The sequence below is a fragment of the Urtica dioica genome, chromosome 7 (assembly GCF_054948205.1).
Source record: "Urtica dioica subsp. dioica isolate 48M chromosome 7, U.dioica_male_clone48M_v1_H2, whole genome shotgun sequence".
In the NCBI taxonomy this organism is placed as follows: Eukaryota; Viridiplantae; Streptophyta; class Magnoliopsida; order Rosales; family Urticaceae; genus Urtica; species Urtica dioica.
Window position 1 is genome coordinate 3,642,408 of NC_142762.1, and position 9,134 is coordinate 3,651,541.

Sequence of the window (9,134 nt, forward strand, 5' to 3'; positions counted from 1 at the left end):
CTGTTTACCCTTCATGAATATCATCAGCTAGTCGGGATTTACAAAATTACCATTTTACCTTTCTAGTTGTTATTTCCTCAACTCCTTTGTCGCTTGTGAATAAGTTAGAAACAATGTATTGACGAGGAGCTAACAAGTCACATTGTTTCATCCAAAAGAGTCAGGACTCAATTTGGACACTGGCCAGTTCATTTATTCACACTCCAAGGAACAAAGCATGAGGTGATATACAGTGCATTTCAGCAATCTTGTACATGAATTCCATATCTATGAGAACTTCACAAAGTTACTCATGACATTCTCACAACTTAGTACTTCACCAATAGGCCTTGTTTGGAATCACATAGTGAGTCCGAACTCTGACTTTCTCAAATGAGAATACTAAGGTGTGAAATGACATGTCTCATTTCAGGATTAAGGTAAGCACGATGCAATTCATACGTAGTGACTTCGAGACATAAGAGGTTAAATGGTCTGTTCTTATCTTGTATCTAGAAGTGCACTGGTCAATTCAGTACCTTCAGAAGATACCTAGAAGAACTATAGAGTCTCCAACTCTCAATGTCTCATAACCAGACATCATAGATTCTTCTAACAATCATACTGAGGTCAATAGACCTTTGACCCTTAGATTGCGAATATATCGTTTTAAGCAAACTACGAAGAGTTTGTTCATGCAAATCTACATTTGTCTCTTCGTAAGTTGTTCAGTTTGTTTATGGACTAAATACTAAGGTTTTATCATAAAGCTTCAAACAAGGAAGATTGAATAAACGTTTCAACTTTTTATTAATGAATAAGAAATTACAAGCAAGAGTCTTCATGAGACTTTATTACATCAAATGTACAATATAAAGATTACAACTCTTCTTGTGGGCACCATTGAAAACAAACTCCCACTTGACTCAAAGAAGATGTGTGTAGTCCTTCATGCCTAATTCCTCTCGATGTTGGTCGAAGACCTTGTTCGCTAGGGCCTTTGTGAATGGATCTGCTAGGTTGTCAACCGTTGAGATCTTCTTCACTTCCACGTCTCCGCGCTGCACGATCTCTCGAATCAAATGGTATTTCCTCTCAATATGCTTAGAGCGCTTATGGCTTCGAGGTTCCTTTGAGTTAGCAACAGCCTCACTATTATCACAATAAAAGGTCATGGGCTCGTCGACGTTTGGAACAACTTCCAAATAATTAAGGAATTTTCTAAGCCATACAGCCTCTTTGGATGCTTCACAAGCAGCCACATATTCTGCTTCCATTGTGGAGTCAGCAATGCAAGATTGCTTAATACTCCTCCACACAACAGCTCCACCATTAAGGATTAACACAGATCCCGAAGTGGATTTCCCGGAATCCTTATCCGCTTGAAAATCGAAGTCGGTATATCCCGTCATAGTCAGGTCAGTACCTGAGTATGTAAGCATCAAGTTCCTAGTTCTTCGAAGATACTTCAGAACATGCTTAACAGCAATCCAGTGCTCGGGTCCAGGGTTTGATTGGAAACGGCTAACTACATGAGGCTTCCTACGGCAGAGGCGTAAGGAATTTTCCTCATGTCTTCAATCTCTTGTGCAGTCCTGGGAGACTGGTCCTTAGAGAGTGAAACTCCATGCCTAAAGGGTGGTTGACCCTTCTTGGAGTTTTGCATCCAGAAGAGATCCATCACCTTATTAATATAAGATGTGTTGTCGCAGTTTTTCGGACAACGATTTAGGAGTCGAACACGGTTAGACCCAAGGCCGGACCTAGTGGTCTCGCCTCGACTCGAGCGTATCGAACTCGATGTCCCGAGTCGTCTCTTAGCTATGAATGTCCCTAGAGTTCGTCCAAACACCTCCAAATGAGGAATCTGGAGGGTGAATGGGGGTGTGACCACGCCAAAGGTTGGCTGCCTATGTACCCTTTAATCGGGATCAGGTCATGACATAGTTTAGGGCAAGTGTCGTGGCTGGATCGCGAGCGCCGGGTCGGCTGGATCTGCAGCGTCGGTCGGGGTGAAAGCTTCGGCGAGCACCAGAGTCGGCCTACGTGCGCTGGGGCCGAACAGGTCTGCAGCACCGGCGGGGGTCGAGGCTTCGTCACGCGTCGAGGCTGGATTGCGAGCGACGGGTCGGCTGGATCTGCGGCGTTGGTCGGGATGAAAGCTTCGGCGAGCGCCAGAGTCGGCCTACGCGCGCCGGGGCCGAACAGGTCTGCAGCGCCCGCGGGGGTCGAGGCTTTGGCGAGCATCGAGGCTAGATCGCGAGCGCCGGGTAGGCTGGATCTGTGGCGTTAGTCGGCATAAAATCTTCGGCGAGCGCCAGAGTCGGCCTACGCGCGCCGGGACCGAACAGGTCTGCAGCGCCGGCGGGGGTCGAGGCTTCGGCGGGCGTCGAGGCTGGAACGCGAGCGCCGGGTCGGCTGGATCTGCGGCGTCGGTCGGGATGAAAGCTTCGGCGAGCGCCAGAGTCGGCTTGAGCGCGCTGGGGCCGAACGGGTCTGCTGAGGCTTCGGCGAGCGTCGAGGCTGGATTGCGAGCGCCGGGTCGCCTGCGTTCGTGGCTTCAGAATCTTTGAGAATGAGAAATCGAGGAGAATTCACTTCAGGCCAAGGATGGCATCAAGGGAAGCAGAGAGAATTCTCAAGTCTTTTTTTCAGAAGGAATGGTCGTCCTTTCCCTTCAATGAGAGGAGGTATTTATAGTAGTTGGAGGTTGTGTGTTGAGGGACTTGGTGGGGTCCAGCCGAGATGGCTTCAAGAGTGATAAAGAAAATGCTGAGCTCATTGGTGTGGAAAGGATGGTGTTGGGATGAAATTATGGTTTATTGGCGGGTCCCAGAAAACAAATAAGCTGAGGTCATTGGTGTGGAAAGGTTGGTGTTATGATGATATTATGGGCTGGTACTTTTCCTTTTTGGCCCTTGGCATGGCAGGGATTTTTCCTTTTCGGTCCTTGGCAGGGCTGGAATTGCCTTCACAATTTTTGGGTTGGACTTCCTCCTGGAGGTCGAGTTGAGGCCGAGGTCGAGGCCGAGCTCATGAGGCCGAGGTCGAGCTGAGGCCGAGGTCGAGGTCGAGCTGAGGCCGAGGTCGAGCTCATGAGGCCGAGGTCGAGCTGAGGCCGAGCTCAAGAGGCCGAGGTCGAGCTGAGGCCGAGGTCGAGGCCGAGCTCATGAGGCCGAGGTCGAGGTCGAGCTCATGAGGCCGAGGTCGAGACGAGGCCGAGGTCGATCTTAGGCCGAGGCTGAACTCATGAGGCCGAGGTCGAGCTCATGAGGCCGAGGCCGAGCTGAGGCCGAGTTCGAGCTCATGAGGCCGAGGCCGAGCTGAGGCCGAGGTCGAGCTCATGAGGCCGATGTCAAGCTGAGGCCGAGGCCGAGGTCGAGCTCATGAGGCCGAGGTCAGAGCTGCGGCCGAGGTCGAACTCATGAGGCCGAGGTCGAGCTCATGAGGCCGAGGTCGAGCTCATGAGGCCGAGGCCGAGGCCGAGCTCATGAGGCCGAGGTCGAGCTGAGGCCGAGGTCGAGCTCGCCTAGAGGTCGAGCTCGCCTCGAGGTCGAGGTCGAGCTCATGAGGCCGAGGCCGAGCTCATGAGGCCAAGGACGAGCTGAGGACGAGGTCGAGCTCGCCTGGAGGTTGAGGCCGAACTCATGAGGCCGAGGTCGAGCTGAGGCCGAGGTCGAGCTCACGAAGCCGAGGTCGAGCTGAGGCCGAGGTCGAGGCCGAGCTCATGAGGCCGAGGTCGAGCTGAGGGCGAGATCGAGTTGAGGCCGAGGTCGAGTTGAGGCCGAGGTCGAGATGAGGCCGAGGTCGAGCTCATGAGGCCAAGGCCGAGCTGAGGCCGAGGTCGAGCTCATGAGGACAAGGTCGAGCTGAGGCCGAGGTCGAGCTCATGAGGCCGAGGTCGATCTGAGGCCGAGGCCGAACTCATGAGGCTGAGGTCGAGCTCATGAGGCCGAGGCCGAGCTCATGAGGCCGAGGTCGAGATGAGGCCGAGGTCGTGCTCATGAGGCTGAGGCCGAGCTCAAGAGGCCGAGGTCGAGCTGAGGCCGAGGTCGAGCTCGCCTGGAGGTCGAGGTCGAGCTCATGAGGCCGAGGCCGAGCTCATGAGGCCAAGGTCGAGCTGAGGACGAGGTCGAGCTCGCCTGGAGGTTGAGGCCGAACTCATGAGGCCGAGGTCGAGCTGAGGCTGAGGCCGAACTCATGAGGCCGAGGTCGAGCTCATGAGGCCGAGGCCGAGCTGAGGTCGAGGTCGAGCTCATGAAGCCGAGGCCGAGCTGAGGCCGAGGTCGAGCTCACCTGGAGGCCGAGGCCGAGCTCCTGAGGCCAACGTCGAGCTGAGGACGAGGTCGAGGTCGCCTGGAGGTCGAGGTCGCCTGGAGGTTGAGCCTGCCTGGAGGTCGATCCTTCCTGGAGGCCTAGCTCGCCTGGGCGTCGAGCTCGCCTGGAGGTTGAGCCTGTCTGGAGGTCGATCCTGCCTGGAGGCCTAACTCGCCTGGTGGCCTAGCTCGCCTGGGGGTCGAGCTCGCCTGGTGGTCGAGCGTGCCTGGGGGCCGAGCTCGCCTAGAGGTCGCGCCTACCTGGGGGTCGAGCTCGTCTGGAGGTTGATCCTGCCTGGAGGTCGAGCTCGACTTTTCTTAATCCCATGCTCTACTCTTTGGGCCGGGGTCGCCATGCACCCTTGGTTGAGTTGGGCGTTGATGTTTTTTGAATGGGGAAAAATCCCACACAACATTAACCCCCCCAGTTTTTTGGAGGACTTAGTCGTTCAAGAAACTTCTTGCCTTCGGGGTGGATCGTTGCCTGCCAGGGCGTTACCCCGACCGTCCTTGGTTTCCTAGCTTGAGTACGTCGATGGTGAGCGCTCCCCACATGCCTTCGCTCATTGTTGGGTTCCTCGTACAACATTGTTTGCTTTAGTTAAAGCTTTTTTGCCAGTTATGCGTCTTATTTTCTCGACTTGCTATGCTCAGCGTAATCGTCTTGCGCAATTTGATCAACGCGTGTCTCACGAACTTGGCTTACTATACCTAGCGTAACCAATTTGCACAGCTTACCGCCACACTTGTCGGCGAAGTTTCCCACAGATGCTGGCTAGACCAGTTGCGCCCGACGGGTGTGACCTTCGACCATCCATTCGTGACTCACTGCATATCGGCGTGTGCGAGCTGGGTGGCCGCCGTGCTTATCTTCCAGCGAGTACGCTACCTATCGGTGTACGCGTCGGAGCGAGCTTGTTGTGGATGCAGTTCCCAGTGAGCGTGGTACTTGTCGGTACGCGTGTCATGTTTAGGGTTTTGACTGCCGGGATCGACGGTCCGGTGCGTGGACGTGATCCACCGACGCCCCGTTGCCTATCGGTGTGCGAGGCGTGGAAACGTACGAGAGCGTCGCACGAGGGTCGGAGGTCCGGGGCACGGATCCGACTTGTTGACATTTCGCTACCCTTCGGCGCGTAAAACGAGTCATTACGTGAGTGCGTTGTGCGTGGGTCGGAGGCCCGGTGCGCGGATCCGACTTGTTGACGCTTCGCTACCTTCTGGCGCGTGAAACGTGTCATTGCGCGAGTGCGTCGCGCGCGGGTCGGAGGTCCGGTGCGCGGATCCGACTTGTTGACACTTCGCTACCTTTCGGCGCGTAAAACGTGTCATTGCGCGAGCGCATCGCGCGCGGGTCGGAGGTCCGATGCGCGGATCCGACTTGTTGACGCTTCGCTACCTTTCGGCGCGTAAAACGTGTCATTGCGCGAGCGCGTCGCGCGCGGGTCGGAGGTCCGGTGGGCGTATCCAACTCGTCAACGTTTCGGGATCGACGATCCGGTGCGCGGACGTGATCCGTCGCCGCCTTACTGCCTATTGGTGTGCAAGGCGCGACATTGAGCGAGAGTGTCGCAGCGAAAGATGTGCGAGGTCGGAGGTCCGGTGCGCGGATTCAACTCGTCGATGTTTCGGGATCGACGATCCGGTGCGCGGACGTGATCCGTCGATGCCTTACTGCCTATTGGTGTGCAAGGCGCGACATTGCGGGAGAGTGTCGCGGCAAAAGACGTGCGAGGTCGGAGGTCCGGTGCGCGGATCCAACTCGTCGACGTTCCGGGATCGACGATCCGGTGCGTGGACATGATCCGTCGACGCCCCGCTGCCTATCGGTGTGCGAGCGTGGAATCGTACAAGAGCGTCGCACGAGGGTCGGAGGTCCGGGGCGCGGATCCAACTTGTTGACGCTTCGCTACCTTTCGACGCGTAAAACGTGTCGTTGCGCAAGCGCGTCGCGCGAGGGTCGGAGGTCCGGTGCGTGGATCCGACTTGTTGACGTTTCGCTACCTTTCGGTGCGTAAAACATGTCATTGCGCGAGCGCGTCGCGCGAGGGTCGGAGGTCCGGTGCGCGGACCCGACTTGTTGACGATTTGCTACCTTTCGGCGCGGAGCCTGCACGAGGCGTTACGTGAAGAGTCGGTACGAGGAGTATCAGTCGACTCGAGGAATGAACTCATCTCGGGGAGACATGTAGAGTCGGCACGAGGAGTATCAGTCGACTCGTGGACTCGGGACTCAACTCGAGGACTCATGAAGAGTAGGCACGAGGAGTATCAGTCGACTCGTGGACTCGGGACTCAACTCGAGGACTCATGTAGATCCTGCACGAGGAGTTACGCGAAGAGTCTGTACGTGGAGTATTAGTCGACTCGTGGACTCGAACTCGACTCGAGGAATGAACTCATCTCGGGGAGACATGTAGAGTCGGCACGAGGAGTATCAGTCGACTCATGGACTCGGGACTCTACTCAAGGACTCATGTAGAGCCTGCACGAGGAGTTACGTGAAGAGTCGGCACGAGGAGTATCAGTCGACTCGTGGACTCGAACTCGACTCGAGGAATGAACTCATCTCGGGGAGACACGTAGAGTCGGCACGAGGAGTATCAGTTGACTCGTGGACTCGGGACTCAACTCGAGGACTCATGTAGAGCCTGCACGAGGAGTTACGTGAAGAGTCGGTACGAGGAGTATCAGTCGACTCATGGACTCGAATTCGACTCGAGGAGTGAATTCAACTCGAGGAGTAATGTGCAGACCGTCTCTCTTTGGGGCCTCCGGCCTAACCATCGGCCCCTTGACTGAGTTGTTGAGTTTTGATTGAGTTAGTCCATTCGGTTGGGCGAACTAACGAACTGAATCCAAAGACGTTTGGACGAAGTGATGAAGTCATTCCTGCTCGACTAGACGGAGTTTCGAGCTCGACCAGACGAAGTGTCGATCTCGACCAGACGAAGTGACAAGCTCGACTAGACGAAGTGACGAGCTTGACTAGACGACGTGGCGAGCTCGATCAGACGAAGTGACGAGCTCGACTGGACGATGTGGCGAGCTCGATAAGACGAAGTGACGAGCTCGACTGGAGGACGTGGCGAGCTTGACTAGACTAAGTGACGAGCTCGACTTGACGACGTGACGGGCTCGACTAGACGAAGTGACGAGCTCGACTGGACGTTGTGGCAAGCTCGATCAGACGAAGTGACGAGCTCGATTGGACGACGTGGCGAGCTCGACTAGACTAAGTGACGAGCTCGACTGGACGACGTGGCGACCTCGACTAGACTAAGTGACGAGCTCGACTAGACAACGTGGCGAGCTCGATCAGACGAAGTGACGAGCTGGACTAGACGACGTGGCGAGCTCGATCAGACGAAGTGGCGAGCTGGACTGGACGACGTGGCGAGCTCGACTAGACGACGTGTCGAGATCGACTAGACGAAGTGGCGAGCTCGACTAGACGACGTGGCGAGCTCGACTAGACAAGGTAATGAGCTAGTTGGCACGAGGAGTATCAATCAACTCGTGGACTCGAACTCGACTCGAGGACTCATGTAGAGCCTGCACGAGGAGTAATGTGAAGTGTCGGCACGAGGACTATCAGTCGACTCGTGGACTCGAACTCGACTCGAGGGATGAACTCATCTCGAGGAGTTATGTGAAGAGTCGGCACGAGGAGTATCAGTCGACTCGTGGACTCAAACTCGACTCGAGGAATGAACTCATCTCGAGGAGTTATGTGAAGAGTCGGCACGAGGAGTATCAGTCGACTCGTGGACTCGAACTCGACTCGAGGAATGAACTCATCTCGAGGAGTTATGTGAAGATTTTCTCCTTTGGGACCTCCGGCCTGACCATCGGCCCCTTGGGACTTCTTTTTTTTATATTTTTATTATTTTTTTTTAGTTGTTTTTGATTGAGCATTGATCCCCATTAGCCCCCTCGAGTTTCTTGCGTTTGTGAGACGAAGGCCAAGAAACTCTCATGTTGGAGGTATACAACAGTGTGTTAGAATAATTCTCTACTGCAATAAAGGGGTCGTCACAGGTAGTCATGGCACTCGGCCTTTTTTGAAAAAGAAAATTGCATTTTCGCAATAAAAGCGATCACGGGGTCGATCAAGTTCGGTCGTGAGTTTGAGGGTGGAGGCTGCGACACTCATGGCTTGCTAGCGGATGCGACGAATTCCTCGAAGTCCCCACTTCGAAGTACGGAATCAATTCGCTTCCTAAGCTGCTAGCATTCTATTGTCGCGTGCCAGTGGTCATGGTGATATTCGCATTACTTGCTCTCGTCCCTCGTCGCGGGGTCCGTTTTTAACGGGGCCGGAGATCCTAGCTTCTCCTTGTGTAAGCTCATGATCCGGTCGGGCGCCGTGTTGAGTGGGACGAAGGGTTGCTTCGGGGCTGGAGACAGATGGTCATTAGGGACTCGACCGCTTCTACGCCTCTTCCTTCGCGAGCCGAGACCGGTGGCCGGCGCCATGAGTGGGGGGGGAGCGCCTTTTGTTGGGTGTGCGGTCAGCAATGTTGGGTGGTTGATGTCCCAAGACGACTTCTCTCTCGACCCCGCGTCGGGCGTTGACTTTTTCTCTCAAGTCGCTCCCATGAGACTCCCTTCGGGAATTGAGGCGATCTCTCAAGTCTCCGGTGGCCGTCCCTATTACTTTAGGCGAGGATACGTCATCCGGGTGACGTCCTCGACAGACGCCACGACCACTGACGTCGTCATCTCCCTGGGGGTTTTGGACGCGGATGGTGAGCTTGGAGCGTCCCTTTCGGGACCTAGAGGTCGAGTGTCCTCGAGCATTACTCGACCCTTGCCGCCCTGGCGTGGTCGCCCGAG